Source organism: Camellia sinensis, unplaced genomic scaffold (genome assembly GCF_055761805.1).
Source record: "Camellia sinensis isolate YWXY unplaced genomic scaffold, ASM5576180v1 Unanchor11, whole genome shotgun sequence".
NCBI classification, from domain to species: Eukaryota; Viridiplantae; Streptophyta; class Magnoliopsida; order Ericales; family Theaceae; genus Camellia; species Camellia sinensis.
Window position 1 is genome coordinate 8,107,829 of NW_028128989.1, and position 17,432 is coordinate 8,125,260.

General features: G+C 37.1%; 1 pseudogene; it reads left to right on the forward strand.

The window, feature by feature from the left end:
* The first annotated feature begins 624 nt into the window (after window positions 1-624).
* Window positions 625-15,931, forward strand: LOC114305823 (putative LRR receptor-like serine/threonine-protein kinase At3g47570 pseudogene; annotated as a pseudogene).
* The last annotated feature ends 1,501 nt before the right edge of the window (window positions 15,932-17,432 follow it).

The following is a 17,432-nucleotide window of genomic DNA, read 5'->3' on the forward strand; positions in this document are numbered from 1 at the left end:
TGATTTTCAGGGAAACATACCATCAAATCTTGGAAATTGCTGAGGTTTGATACTACTGCATCTTTTTGGTAACAATTTGTCTGGTAGCATACCTTGAGAAGTAGTTGGTCTCTCATCTTTATCAAAATCTCTGTACTTGTCTCGAAACTCTCTAACTGGTCCCATTCCTTTGGAAGTTGGTAGCTTGAAAACTCTTGTTGAACTAAATCTTTGTTATAACAAGCTATATGGTAAAATTCCTAACAGCCTTGGTAGTTGTGATACTTTGGAATACCTTTTTTTTGGACAACAATTCATTAGAAGGAGCCATTCCACAATCTTTGAGTTCTCTAAAAGCCATTGAAGAATTAGGTCTCTCACACAATAACCTCTCGGGTGAAATTCCAATATATTTTGAGAACTTTCCCTTATTAAGGAATTTGAACCTATCTTTCAATGATCTCGAGGGAGAGGTACCAATAGGGGGAGTGTTCCAAAATGCAACTGCAATTTCAATTTCCAGAAATAACAAGCTTTGTGGGGGATACCTGCACTACAATTGCCATCATGTGCTTCAAAAAAAGCAAGAAAGTTAATTATTCCTATAGTTCATCATCTATTTTAATCCTTTGTTTTCTTAGAAGGATGAGAAAACAATCTTTTGTGGCATCTTTTTTGATGGATTCATCACGGAATATCTCATACAAAAAGCTCCTCAAAGCAACGAATGGGTTCTCTTCAAACAACTTGATTGGTACAGGAGGCTTTGGTTCAGTATACAAAGGAATTCTTCATCAAAATGAAAAGACAATTGTAGTGAAGGTACTTGACCAACAAAACAGAGGAGCTTCAAGTAGTTTTATGGCAGAATGCAAAGCTTTGAGAAACATCAGGCATCAAAACCTTGTGAAAATTGTAAGTGCTTGTGCAAGTATTGATTTCCAAGGTAATGATTTCAGAGCCCTAATTTATGAGTTCATGGAAAATGGGAGTCTTGAAAGTTGGTTGCATCCAGTTTCACAAACAGATGTTACTGCTGCCCATGAGCAACCAAAAAGCTTAAACCTTCTTTAGCGATTAGGCATAGCAATTGTAACGCCCTAAAAATAAATACAACAAACTCATCTCATAAGCGAAAATGTAATTGAATTAACTTACTTTCATTCATCAGAGTTTATATACAAAAGGTAATACATGCAATATACATTCATAAATAGTCTTTCTTGAATCTACAACATGTGTTACAAGTAGACAAAAGATGAAAGTTGAACAGACATTTAAATAACGTAAAGGCTTACATCTTTCCAAGTCGTTACTTGGTTACAACAAAGTGAGGCTAGCTTAATACAGATAAAGCCCTTGGCTATACAAAAGGATGTACAACAAAAAGGAAGCTCTTGCCCCAAAGTCCCTCCAAACTATTGCCCTGACGGAGGCATATCACCAACAACTGAAAATGGTTTTCTCCAAATAGTGTGAGCCAAAGCCCAGTAGAAATAATTTAACACAATATATGAGATTTAGCGAAGATATAAGCATGATGCGCATTTACAATGCCAGTAGTAAAACATTCATATTCTGTATAGTCATAAAGTATCAAAGTTCATATCTTAATTCTTTTTCTTTCTTGTCAATTCAAGTTAATTCATTTCATCTCAATTAATGAGCCAATTTCATTATCTTTCTGACAATCCATCTGAGATTATAACTCAATGGTTCCCAAAATAACTCAACCATCATACAAACACTTTAATTTGCTTTTTTACGAAAATTTCGTCCGCGAGATCGGCACCCATGTATACGCGCGGTTTTGGGACTTTCACTTTGGACACACATGCCAACTTGATTTCAATGGAGTCCATCTCCTATCTCCTCTCAAACAATGGAGTACATCCTATTTCTCTTCCAAAATAATCATATATATATATATATATATAATGTATTTAAAACATAGTCATATTCAATGACAATCAACAAGAGATTAGTTTCAATTCACCTAATCCTCATGCAATTTTTATAACACTCATAGCTATCTTCCACCGATAGCCCAATACAGATATTTCTACACAGATAATCAATATTAAGACAGATAATTTATTTAAAATTTCACAAGTGAGAGATAATACATATTCTTCTCCACCATTTATGTCCACAGCCATTCCATTTCACATTTTACAACACCAATTTCATTTATTTATACAAAATAAATATTTGCAATATTTTAGTGCAAACTCCCTCTTTCTCCAAATATCACCCAAATGCCAAAATCAACTAATTTGTCACAAAACAACCTCATTTTCCAACCCCATAATCCTTTATATCATATTCACATAGAAACCCCTTTTTTGATTTTTAACCTAAACCCTAGGTTTGTCCAATATACTCCCAAATTCTATCATTGTTACACACCAACCAATAACTAAGCTATAAACCATATGAAAGTGTAGAAAAATCTCTACCTCGAAGTTAGAAGACCAAAGGAGAAGTGGAGAAACTCCAAAGATGCCAAAACCAAGGTTGATTCCGATCAAAATGTAGTTATTGATGTGCTCTACCTTTTTAACAAAGGCCCAATGATGGAGAAATCACTAGATCTAGATGAAAAAGTAGAGAGAATGTAGGTTTTAGAGAGAGAGGGTCTCAACTTCATGTTTTAGATTGAAATAGATCTGAAAAAGTGATATAAAAAGTCATTTTTGCGATTTGATATACGCACAATTTGCTCGAGCGCAAGAAGTAACGTTCGAGCATCAGACACAATAAGTTGTTTCGCTCGAGCGCTAAGACACAAAGAAAAGGACATTCACCGCTCGAGCGCAAGAGGTGACGCTCGAGTGTAGAAAACACACATCCAGGTAGTTTTGTAGACAGCAGACCAACGCTTAAGCGCAAATAAGGCCGCTCGAGCATAGGAAACGCTGTTCGAGTGTAGAAAACACTCTCCTAGTAGTTTTGTAGACCTGTAAAAGTACTGAGAGTTCGCAAAGCGCACTCGAGCGCAAGAAATGCCGCTCGAGCAGAAGACCAAAAATTTGGACAACATGAGTTTGGAAATTAAGCAACCAACCTGTTTCAAACATAACCACAACAATCCCAAAGCCAAGTTTAAGGGAAAAGAAGGTAAACAAGACATGTCCAACAGTACGAAACCAAGAAACCCGTATTCCAGATTACAACAAGGGTTGGATCAAAACCGGAGTCGCTATAACCTACCCTCCTTAAAGAATTTCGTTTCCGAAATTTCAAATCAAGTTTTACAGTTATACTTAAACCAATTACAATGGTAATAACAAATCAATTCTGCCATCATGATCCACTCTCCGGTTATTTATTTTCATCAACAAGATACATAATTTCTTGATATTGAACTTACAATTCATATTTTCCCAAAACATAGACAATGTTTATAATAAACTTACATTTCTAAATCATAAGTAACGTATGCAATGTTTATACATAACCAAGAGATATACAATGTTTTCAAATACCCAAAACATATACAATGTTTCATATTTTATCAATATAACAAAATTTTATTTCATGTTCAAACATCAACAAATAGGTTAGGATATTTCTCACGGACTTTTAACTCCCGTTCCCAAGTTGCTTCTTTAACCCTATGATGCTTCCATAATACTTTAACTAAGGGAATTGTCTTGCCTCGTAAGACTTGGTCCCGAGTATCCAAGACTCTCACTGGTCTCTCCTCATACGAGGCATCCTCATACTCTAGGTCGGTCCAATCCAACACGTGCAATGGATCCGGCTTATATTTTCGAAGCATGCTAATATAAAATACATCATGAACCCTGAAGAGTTGTAGCAGCAATGCTAAACGGTAAGCAACCTCTCTGACCCGCTCAAGGATCTCAAAAGGCCCAATAAATTGAGGGGACATGATCTCCCACCTCAAATCTCATCAATCCCCACCTCGTGATATCTTCAAAAAGACATGATCTCCCACCTCAAAAGACAAAGGTCTTCTCCTATGATCGGCATAACTTTTTTAACGACTCTGAGCCGCAACCAACCTTTTACAGATAAGTGCCACTTTCTCCATAGTTTCCCAAACCAACTCTAGACCCAACAAAGGTGCATCACCTACTTCGGCCCAACATACAAGAAATCTACAAGGTCAGCCATACAAGGCCTCAAATGATGCCATGCCAAGACTTGATTGAAAGCTATTGTTATAGGCAAACTCCACTAAGAGCAAGTGCCTCTCCTACGAACCCTTAAAGTTAAGGACATAACCTCGAACATATCCTCAAGGATCTAGATAGTACGCTCAGACTGCCCGTCAGTCTGAGGGTGGTACACAATGCTAAAAGTCAATCTAGTGCCTAAGACACTCTGTAAGCTCTGCCATAACCGAGCTGTGAAACGTGGATCTCTATTCGAAACAATCGTCATAGGGACCCTGTGCAACCTCACTATGTCCCTAATGTATAGGTCGGTAAGATAATCTACCGAATCACCCACGCGCATAGGTATTAAGTGCGCAGACTTGGTTAACCGGTCAACTATTACCCAAATGGCATCACTATCCCGTTGAGTCCTTGAAAGGCCTACAACAAAATCCATCATGACATACTCATACTTCCACTCGGCTCTAGGCAAGGGTTGCAATAAACCCTCTAGCCTTTGATGCTCGGCCTTCACTAGTTGACAAGTAAGGCATTTCGATACAAACACAACTACATCCTTCTTCATACCCCTCCACCAAAACTGGGAACTAAGGTAGTGATACATCTTTGTGTCTCTCGGATGCACCGCAAGTCGTGAATGGTGAAACTCTCAGAATACTTCCTCTCGGCAAGACTCCACTACGAACAAACGGTCATAATATCTCACACTCTGGTCGGGATACACAGTTAAGCCTTTTTGTACTTTCCCATTGGAAATCTTCTCTCGGAGCGATTCTACCTCAAGGTCACCCCTCTGTGCTTCTAACACTCGGTTCACAAGTGAAACTTGTGCAACCACTGAAACTAAGGCTACAGACTTAACAAACCCACCCAGATGCAAGTCAAACTCCCCAAGAGCACCCAACATCTCCTACTCCTGAATAGCAATCACTGTGTTTGGTTTGAGTTTTCTGGATTAAGTTTTTTGAAAACTGAGTTTTTTGATTTTCGTGTTTTTTTGTTTTTAGTGAATATTTTTAAAATTTTAAACATTTTTTTTTACTTTTTTAGATGCACCTTACTTAGATGTGTCTAAAAAGTAAAAAATTGTGAAAAAATATTTTTAAAAATTAAGAAATACATAAAAATACAAAAAATGTACTAAATTCTTGTATTTTTTTTTATATTTTTGGTATTTAGTGAATTTTTAAAAGACTTTTTTTACAAATTTTTTTACTTTTTAGGTGTATTTATGTTAGGTGTGTCTAAAAAGTAAAAAATTTGCATAAAATATTAAAAAAATTCAGTAAAAACAAAAAAGCACGGAAAATAAGAGTGTAGAATTTTCTGAAAACTGTTTTTAAAAAATGGGAACCAAGCAAAGTAAATACTAGCCATACTGCTAACAGATTTTCTACTCAAGACGTCGGCTATGACATTGGCCTTCCTCGGGTGATAATGCAACTTAAAATCATAATCCTCTATGAACTCCATCCACCTCCTCTACCTCAAATTCAAGCCCTTTTATGTAAACAGATATTTTAGACTCTTGTGATCAGAAAACACCTCAAATCTCTCACCATACAGATAGTGCCTCCAAATTTTCAAGGTGAATATCACCGTTGCTAATTGTAAATCAGTAGGGTAGTTCCTCTTGTGTGTTTTTCAACTACTGTAAGGCATAGACTACTACATTTCCCTCTTATATCAAAACACAACCCAGACTTTCCTGTGAGGCATCATAATATACCGAATAGCCCAATCTCCTCTCTGGAATAATCAATACTGGAACAGTAGTGAGTCTAACCTTAAGCTCTTGGAATGACTTCTCACAAGACTCATTCCACACAAACTTGATTCCCTTCCTCGTCAGTCTAGTTAATGGTGAGGCTAATCTAGAGAAATCCTTCACGAATCGACGATAATACCCGACCAACCCCAAGAAACTATGGATCTCAAAGGCATCTTTAGGTTGCTCCCAATCTTGCACTGCCTCTATCTTGGATGAACCTACAATCACCCATTCCCCAGATACCACATACCCTACAAACTTAACCTCTTTCAGCTAGAACTCATACTTCCCAAACTTAGTGTATAGTTTATGTACTCTAAGTAACTCAAGCACCACTCGTAAGTGTTCCTCATGCTTCTCCTCAGAGGGTGAGTAAATCAAAATGTCGTCCACAAAGACGATCACAAAACGATCTAGGAACTCATGGAAGATCCGGTTCATCAAGTCCATAAACACAGCAGGTGCATTAGTGAACCCAAAAGGTATCACTAGAAACTCATAATGGCCATACCGTGTATGGAATGCCGTCTTCGGTTATCCTCCTCCCTTACTCTCAACTGGTGATAACTTGATCTCAGGTCTATCTTAGAGAAAAAACAAGACCCCTTTAACTGATTAAACAGATCATCTATACGAGACATCGGGTACTTGTTCTTAACAGTTACTCGGTTCAACTTTCAGTAATCTATACAAAGTCGCAACGCACCATCTTTCTTTTTAGTAAAAAGAGTCGGTGCTCCTAAGGTAAAGTACTAAGGCGAATGAAACCCTTATCTAATAGCTCTTGGAGTTGAACCTTCAATTCACTTAACTCGACAAGTGCAAACCTATATGGTACCATAAAAATCGGTGCCATGCCAGACGCTAAATCAATAAAGAACTCGATCTCTCGGTGAGGTGGTAAATTGGTAAGATCCTCTGAAAAAAATTTGGGTATTCACAAATTACCCTTGGCAACTCAGCCCAGACTTCATCACACTCACTACTCAAGAAGCTAGCAAGAAGGCAACTAAGTTCACTCCGCCCGAGCGGATCATACATTGGTGATAGGACTTTATCCACTCGGTCCCCCAAGAAGTAAAAACAATCACCACTCTAGGTACATATAGTAACCCTCTGATAGTAGCAATTTATAACAGTCCGATATGACAATAACCAGTCCACACCCAAAATGACATCAAAACTAGATATGTCAAGCAATAGAAATGCAAAAGGAAGCCGGCGATCGGAAACCTCTATGTCACAATCTCGACATCCCTATTTCAAGATAACCTCACCACCAATTGGTGACTCTACACAAATAGGAGATGCTAACTGTGCCAACTCCAACCCCAAAACCGATGCAAATACAGACGAGATAAATGAATGGGATGCACCCGTATCAATCAACACATTAGCAACTGAATTGCAAAACAAGAAGGTACCTCTCATTACTGAGGGCGCTGGTACAAGATCTGGCGCTATAACAGCATACACGCACCCTGTACGCCTCTAGTCTACTTGCTCACCTCTCAGAGCATAGGCCTGATGCACTGACTGTGCTGATGAGGCTCCCTAATTAGCCTTCGAGGCCTGTGCTGATTGTGTTGGCTGGTGGCTCTGTGTTTGTCTTGAACCAGATGTGCCGGATGTGCCACCCAACTATGGGCAAAACCTCTTCATATGCCCCACCTATCCAAACTGGAAACAAGTGAGTGGCTGGCCTCTCCCTTAACTCTGGCTCTGAGAACGAACTGAAGATGATGCTGCTCGATGTCCTCTTCCTCTTTGCGGGTAAGCTGGAGACTTGTGGCCCAACTAGCCACATTTGTAACAAGTAATGTCTCCCTGACCACCCCTCTTAGAACCCGAACTCGATACTGGAAAAGTGGACCTCGATTGAGCTCCTTGGGACGATTGGAGGTTAGAACCCCTCTGCCTTTTACTGTCTCCCTAACTGTCCTGACTCTTTCTGGGGCCCCTCATTCTCTTATCCTCCATCTACATGATAGTCTCAAAATGGGTTGCCGCCTCCACAAGGCGCCCATAATCTCGAATCATGGACCTAGCCACCCGAAACATGTGTCCGGTCCTTATCCTCTTCTCGAACTCCAGAAAACGGCGCTCCTCAGTCGCCACAAGCTCAGGCACAAACCTAGACAAGCTAGTAAAGGTAGCCTCAAACTTGGCCACTGGTGTGTTCAACTGCACCAACCTAGAGAACTGGTCTCTCAACTTCTCCCTAACTGTAGGAGGCAAAAACTTGTCCTGGAAGGCGTTGATGAATGCCTCTCAAGTTACCTCAATGCGCCCACGCGCATACTTCTACCATTAACCTACATCCCCTTTTAGGTGGAAAAATGCCAATGTCACTCTCAGCTGGTCGTCCTTGATGCCTAGCATCTCGAACGTCTTTAGTATTTGCTCTAGCCACCCATCTGCCTTCAATGGCTCTTTAGGATCACCCAAAAACTCATCCGGATTTGATCAGAAGAACTCTTTTTTCTAGAAAGACGGCACTGCCTCAGCTACTTAGGCTTGGACTTGATTCTCAGCTCTGAGAATGTCCATAGACCCCGTTTGTTTTAAGCTATAGGGAGGGTATTGGGACTAGTAATACCAAGGTATTAGTAATGCCCTTGTTTGTTTGCAGAGATAGCCTTAGGACTATTAGTCCCTTGGTATTACTAATACCCTTGGAAGGGAGATTGGTAAGGAGGAGGTAGAGATGGTATTAGAAAATAGTGAGGGGATTAGAAATTTTTTTATTTTTTATATATTATGAATTTTTTTTAAATATAATGTTTAATTTTTTTATATATTTTTATTTTTTTTATTATTTTATATAAAAATAATTTAACAATTCCTCATTATTAATCCCCTCACTATCAATCCCCTCACTATTAATCCCCTCACTATCAATCCCCTCAGTAACAATCCCCTCACTATCAATTCTCTCCATTCTATCTCCCAAAACAAACGGGCCAATAGAGTCCCGCAATGCTCCAGCCATTTCGCGGGCTAAGGCGCCCATGGCCTATTAACCAACTGGTTCGGCCACATTGGCCTAACTAATCCCTACCTCCTATGTCGGAATATCATCTGGTAGAGGTATCTCATGCCTTTTAGGCCTCCCACGCCTACCACCACCACGTCCTGACATCCTAATGAAGGTAACACAAGAGGTTAGCACATTTACAAATATGCTGAAGCTAACTTACTCGCGTCTTAATGCGGTGGACATTCACTCCATATAAGCACGTAGTCACATAAACACAAAAGAATTTCCTTCATAGATAATGATCGTCCAGCGGCGTTGCCAGAGTTCCAATTAGAAATAGCAATAATCAAGTGTTCTTCTAATAGGACTTCTAGAAACTCGTAGACCCAATCAATATCTTATGAACTAAATCCCATACCCATATAATCATATAAACAAGTTATCACATAACCATACAACACATACTAACGTCTCAACTAGGCGAGACAAACCCATTGTGGTAATAGCCACTTCCCACGTACCCAAAGTATTCAAACCCAGAACGCACTGATACCAAGTTATAATGCTGTAAAAATAAATACAACAAACTCATCTCAAAAGCGAAAATGTAATTGAATTAACTTACTTTCATTCATCAGAGTTTGATATACAAAAGGTGACACATGCGATATACATTCATAAATAGTCTATCTTGAATCTACAGCATGTGTTACAAGTAGACAAAAGATGAAAGTTGAATAGACATTCAAATGCCCTAAAGGCTTACATATTTTTAAGTCGTTACTTGGTTACAACAAAGTGAGATTAGCTCAATACAAATAAAGCCCTTGGCTATACAAAAGGATGTACAACAAAAAGGAAGCTCTTGCTCCAAAGTCCCTTCAAGCTATTGCCTTGGCAGAGGCATATCACCAACACCTGAAAATGGTTTTTCCCAAATAGAGTGAGCCAAAGCCTAGTAGGAATAATTTAACACAATATATGAGATTTAGCGAAGATATAAGCATGATGCATATTTATAATGTCAGTAAAACATTCATATTCTGTGTAGTCATAAAGTACCAAAGTTCATATCTCAATCCTTTTTCTTTTTTGTCAATTCAAGTTAATTCATTTCATCTCAATTAATGTGCCAATTTCATTATCTTTCTGACAACCCATCTTAGATTACAACTCAGTGGTTCCCAAAATAACTCAACCATCATACAAACACTTCAATTTGCCATTTTATGAAAATTTCGTCCGCGGGATCGACACTCATGTATATGCGCGATTTCGGGACTTTCACCTTGGACACACATCCCAACTTAATTTCAATGGAGTCCATCCTCTATCTCCTCTCAAACAATGGAGTACATCCCCTTTCTCCTCCCAAATAATCATACATATAGAATGTATTTAAAACATAGTCATATTCAATGACAATCAACAAGAGATTAGTTTTAAATCACCTAATCCTCATGCAATTTCTACAACACTCATAGCTATCCTCCACTGATAGTCCAATACAGATATTTCTACATAGATAGTCAATCTTAAGACAGATAATTTATTCAAAATTTCACAAGTGAGAGATAATACATATTTTTCTCCACCATTTATGTTCACAGCCATTACATTTCACATTTTACAACACCAATTTCATTTTAGTGCAAACTTCCATTTTTCCCCAAATGTCACCCAAATGCCAAAACCAACAATTTTGTCACAAAACAACCTCATTTTCCAACCTCATAATCCTTTATATCATATTCACATAGAAACCCCTCTTTTGATTTTTAACACAAACCCTAAATTTGTCCAACATACTCCCAAATCTCACTTTTGTTACACAACAACCAATAACTAAGCTAAAAACCATATGAAAGTGTAGAAAAATCTCTACCTCGAAGTTAGAAGACCAAATGAGAAGTGGAGAAACTCCAAAGATGCCGAAACCAAGGTTGATTCGGATCAATATGTTGCTATTGATTGTCGACACCCCATTTTTGACCACCCGCAAGACCCAAGTGCTTTGCTCGGTACACTCAATGATGAAAGGGGTGTTGTGCATGATTCGAGATATCAACGAAAGGGCTATGCTTAAGCTTCGAAACAATCCCAAACCTCCCATATTCACATTATTTGTACCTCAGAAATCCATTTTTACACATTATGTCACCATATGCTGAGTCTGAAGTAGAGAAATAGGGGATCACGTTGAGGCCCGACCGTGCCTTATTAAGAGTTAGCCATGGCTATTTATGGTCAATCGTGCCTTGGTAGTGAGAAACACTGTTCTATGCAGGAGCCCGCCAGCTGTCCATTTTTGAAGATATTTATGACCTCTCTTGCTCAAATTCTATAAAAATGAAGTTTTATGTCTGTTTTGAGGGTTGAAGAATTTCTATAAAGCTTATACACCTTCTTGAGAGCTCATTCTTCTTGTACAAGCAACTTTTGAGCAAGCTTACCAGCTTGAACCTATATCCATACACCATATACACCTTCACACCTTAGCCTTGAAACCTTGGTTAAGCCTTGAGCATCATAATTCAAGCTTGAGAGTGTATTTGGACTTAGTTTGATTCACAAAAAAAAGCTTACCTTTCTTAAGAGGTATAAGCTTACTATCTCTCTCTTGCTTTCATTTCTATCATTTACTATCAATTTCTTGTATTTTTTTTATTGTTTTGATCCTTTTTCAAGTGTCTAAGCTTGGGTTTGGAGAGCTAGCAAAAGGTAGAGAGAGTTAACACTCTTTTTTACACCTTCACCTATAGCTCAAACCCTTGTTTTACACCCTTTTTCTTTGCTTTCCAAATTGATTTTTGGAGTTTAAAAAAGGCTAAAAATCATGTTTTGAGGTTTCAAAAGTGGAAGGGTTAGCCACCCCTACTTGTTCTTACTTACTAGCCTTGTTATCTTTGCTTATTGTTTAGCTTTTTGGGCTCTTTTCATGCACTTTGAGCCATTATTTTTTACCTATTAGAGACTGTTTTAGGGCTGTCCTAGGTTGTTTAATTGGTCCAAGCTTTGATTAGTTCGTTTATTGTATCACAAGTTCTTGTACATAGCTTGTTGCATGTTGTTCTAGCTTTTCCTCAAGTAATTTCCATGTTAAGATGCCTCATTTTAATAATCAACTTATCATTTTTTTCTTTCATTTGGGAGTTGTTTTAACTGGTTGATGGTTGTTCAAAATATGAACTAGAGATCTATGCTTAATGGCGTAATCTCTACATAGGTTCATTGTCAATAGCATAGTCTCTCTTTTATGTTGAGAATCACTTCCTGTTTGGCACACTTCTTATTTAGTGGACGTATTCATCACCTTGGACTTAATGGACTAAAGACTGGCAATGGCTAATGAATTTGGCTTAAAATGAACCAACTCACGTAAAGAAAATGAGTTATATTGCTTGGATTCGGTCGGACGTTATGTTAAGTCTATTGTGTCAAGGGTTGTCTTACATCAATTCATGATGTTTCGATGAGCCTTGAAGCGTTCCTACCTCCCTCTTTGAGTTCACTCTATGATAGAAGGAAGAAGTAGTTGTTGTTCATTGCATTCATTGATCTTTGTCCAAATTGTTCCTGAAATCATCAAGCAATCAACTTGCTCATTGATGGTTTTGGAAACGACTTCGTTCTTCTTTAGAGGCTTTCCATAACAGAGAAGGGCAAAAGGGATAAACAGGGCTTGATACTACTCTGTCTACACTGTTTTCACTTTAGAGCACAAGAACAGGATTTTGCATAAAATTAAGGCATGACCGGCCCTTTTGCGACCCGGCCGGGCCTCATTGGGGGCCAGCGGGCCATCAATGTTTGGTCAGCAGTATGTTTTGCAGAAAACAGAGAGCAGTGGCTGAAAGTGAAACAGAGCAGGCCTAGGCGGATAGAGCAGTTCCTGGACACTGTGCATGTAACTCTTGTGCATCCTTGCTTGCATCGATGTTGTAAATGAATGCTCCGAGTATTGTTGTAGTTAATTATTATTGTTACAATTAGTCTTGTTATAATTATTGTTGTTGTTTATTTGTAATTGTTATAGCTAGTTAACTTAGATAGCTAGTTTATTTCTCATTATTATCCTTGTTGTAATAGACTAGCTAGCTAGTCAATTCTTTACTTATTCATTCATTTAGTTTGTACTAGTTAGTTTATTCAAACATTCGGACATTAATTCGCACCCTCTCATGCGAGGGCCAACATGTAATAAGTTGTATGTCTTCCAACCCCATGTCTTTCTCCCTTTTATTTATTTTCTTACAATGGTTAGTATAGAACATCATTTTTCAAATTAGCATTCTTATGCTTAGCATTCTTATGCTTTGCATCCATTGTCTTGTATGCATCCAAGGTTCGGCTCATTATACTAACCAAATGTCTAAATTCATTGCTTGAATACATGCTTTATCGCATGTCTTAAATTGTAATCATATACTACGCTCATAGCCGAGCCTATTAGCTACATACTTGTATGTGTCGCATTAGTCATATTGCATTAGTTAGGAGCATGCATATTTTCTAATTATTTTTTTTTGTTTTGTTTTGTTTTGGTTCAGAGTCTTAGATGAGCAATTTTAAGTTTTAGTATCTTGCATCAAATGTTTGTGTTGCCATGCTAAGCATATTTCCATGAGGCTAATTGCTTAAATGATATACCTGTTTGAATACTTGTGGATGAAGGCTAATTGCCAAAATTGGGAGAAGTGGATTAATGTATGAGCTCACTTTTTCCAAGTGACGAGTATCAAAAACCATTTTCAAATAAACATGAAATCAAAGTGTTTCAACTTTTGCGAATTAGTCTATACTTATGTGCGTCACATAGTAATGTTAGTCCAATAACCAGAACAAGAGCATATAATGTAAATAAGAATCACATCATGATTAGTAGAGGCTGATATTTGATCAGGCGAGTGGGATGCTCAATTTATGACCTTCCCCTTTCGTACCTAAGTTTTAAAGCCGATACACTTTGGTGATGACAGACTAATGGCCTTTGGTATGAGTCTCGGGTTTCCTAAATTTCTCAAAAATATTTAGGTGGCGACTCTGAAATCTAGCAAAGTAGTCAATTTTTGGCATTTGGTTCAAACATCGATTTTCCAAAAGAATTTCCAAATTTAGACTCTTTTGTGTTTTTACTATTTCACATTGTACTTTGTGAAATTAGATTCAAAATCACTGGAGTTCGAACTGTAGGGCTAGTCGTATCCAAAAGGAATACGAAAAGGAAGTCACATTGATGTGCTCTACCTTTTTAACAAAGGTCCAAGGGCGGAGAAATCACTAGATTTAGATGAAGAAGTAGAAAGAAGGTAGGTTTTAGAGAGAGAGGGTCTCAACTTTATGTTTTAGAGAGAAATAGATTTGAAAAAGTGATGTAAAAAGTCATTTTTGTGATCTGATATACGCACAGTCCGCTCGAGTGCAAGAAGTGATGCTCGAGCGTCAGACACAATAAGTTGTTCCACTCGAGCTCAAGAAGTGCCGTTCGAGCTCCAAGACACAAACAAAAGGACGCTTACCGCTCGAGCGCAAAAAGTGATGCTCAAGCGTAGAAAACACACATTCAATAGTTTTGCGGGCAACAGACCAACGCTCGAGCGCAAATAAGGCCGCTCGATCGCTCACCCGCTCGATCGCTCACCCGCTCGAGCATAGGAAACGCCGCTCGAGCGTAGAAAACACTCTCCCAATACTTTTGCAGACTTGCAAAAGTACTGAGAGTTCGCAAAGCCCGCTCAAGTGCAAAAAGTGCCACTCGAGCGGAAAACCAAAAATCTGGACAATAAGAGTTTGGAAATTAGGCAACCAACTTGTTCCAAACACAACCACAACAATCCCAAAGCCAAGTTTAAGGGAAAAGAAGGTAAGCAAGACATGTTCAACAGTACAAAACCAAGAAACCCGTATTCTAGATTACAGCAAGGGTTGGATCAAAATCGGAGTCGCTATAGCAATTGATGTGGCTTCTGCTTTGGATTATCTTCACAACCATTGCCACATTCCAGTCATACATTGTGATATAAAGCCAAGCAACATTCTTCTCGACAATGACATAACTGCCCATGTCAGTGATTTTGGTTTAGCAAGGCTCTTACAACTTCACAACGATGAAGTTTCTAATAGCCAAACTAGCTTTGTTGGTATAAAAGGAACCACTGGATATGCAGCACCAAGTAATCCACCATATGACTAAGAGAAATCTATTGTGTAACTGGTAAACTGAGGTGGAGTACTAATCCCTCTAAAACCACCACTTTGGTGTTCCAATTCCACAAAATATGTATATCTATGCATTTGTTAGTATAACTTATTGATTTGTTAGTTTTTGCAAAAACATTTTTTTTGTAATTTTTGACATTTTAATGCAATGAAAAATGAAAGTGAATAAATTTTTTCTTTGTTTGTAATTAACAGAAAGCAAACTTATTTAGAAGGATAATGTTCTCCATTATTGAAAGGTTGAAAACCGTTTTATGAACTTAATTCTTATCAACATCACTACACTATAACTGCCACCTTCACCCCTTACCACTACCACCACCACCACCACCACCATCATTACAGCCATTCTAGCCCCATTGTCGTTGTCTCGCCAACACCACTACCACACCAATACTACCACTACTAGAACCAGAACCACTACTACATTAGTTTGAAGGTCCATTGAACATTTTTTTTTCCCGTTTTATCAAAATAAACAGGGTAAAAGAGTGAATCTAAAACTTTTATCCTTGTATTGCAGAATATGGTATGGGAAGTGTGGTGTCCACTAGTGGTGATGTATATAGCTACGGAATCCTTTTGTTAGAATTGTTCACAGGTAAAAGACCTACTGGTGGCATGTTTAAAGATGGCCTAAACCTTTACAAATTAGCTAAGATAGCTCTGCCAGAAAGAGCGATGGAGATTGTTGATCAGAAACTTGTATCAACTATAGAAGAGGAGGAAACAACTAGCATAAATTCTAGGACACAAATGGGAAGGGAAAAATCCCATGAGTGCTTAACTTTGATGCTCAAGATTGGAGTTGTGTGCTCTCACGGGAACGAATAACCATTGTTGACGCGATTAAGGAACTGCATTTAGTTGAAGACATGCTACTTGAAAGAAGGATTTCAAGCAACAATGTGCAAATTGTTTCAAAGGGTAATTAAGGTACTCCATTTTGGTGGTCTATAGTTTAAATTTCGATTTTGAGTTACGTTACATGCTTATAAATAAAATACTAAAAATTCCACAAGAAGAGAGAAGAGATAGGGGCCACAAGTTGGGCACCCCCTCTTGTTTCTCTTATGTGAAACTTGATATGTTTTATTTCTAGGTAAGTTTTTTATTTTCCTTTCTCATCTAATTAATCAATATATCATTTTGGTTTTGCTTTGATTACTATCACCATCTAGAATAATTTTGACTTGTCAAACTCAAATATTCAAATCAAGCCATTAAAATTGTAGAAATTGGAAAAGCTCTACAATGCGTCCAGAAGGATGGTCTCAATATCTTATGAAATAATATTGGGAGTAACGCATTCAAAATTACTTGGATGTTTGAGGATCAAATTGACTCAATAGAAAATTTTAAAATTGAAATTGGAAAAATTAAAATTTATAAGATCAATTTGACATAAATGTATACTTTAAAGATCATAAATGTATGTTATTCTTATAAACTATGATGACAAGATTTGACAAATTGACGAGGGGTGACCTTCACTCCCCCATAGATATTAATAAGCGAAATGTTTTGTGAAAATTTCTTTTAAAAAAATAGGCATGAAAGAGGTTTAACTCATTAGTTTACATTGTACATATATTGCTACAACATTCATTTGTGGTAAATTGCAATAGCTTATTATTAAAGGGATTAATTTTGGGATTAATAATTTAGGTCCAATTTTTTCAAGATTTTCCTCTAATCTTAATCAATACACGTGTGTGGGATGTAAGTGACTATAAAAATTGAATATTTATTTTAAAAGGTCCAATGCAGTTTACTTTAGGAATGGTCTAATGTCACCCTATCTTAAGAAGGTTCCATAAGTTAAAAAAAGGACAAATTCATTTTTTTCCTTTATGATTTGATTTCAGAACACATAATCTTCTATAGTTTAAATATAGTTGGAAAGTCTTCATGTGGTGTGGACCAAATGCAATTATTAATATCGTTAACTATAGATGTGAAATGACAGTAATATCTCTAAATTGTATATATTTTTTATTATTTTCTTTCTATTTCTTTTCTTATACACATAATTTATATTGTCTAATATTAATTCAATTAAATCACAATTAATTATAAATTTTTAATTATTTATTTCAATTCTTAAATTGTTATAAATTTAGTTTAATTATATTTTAGATCACAATTAATCCTAAATATTTAATTATTTATTGCAATTCTTAAATTTTTATTCTAATTTTATTTAAGATCATAATTCATCCTAAATTCTCAATTATTTATTGTAATTCCTAAAATGTTAATTTAATAATATTTTAGATTAATTTTTAATTATTATTTATTTTTATTTTTATTTAATTATGTTTTAAATCAATCC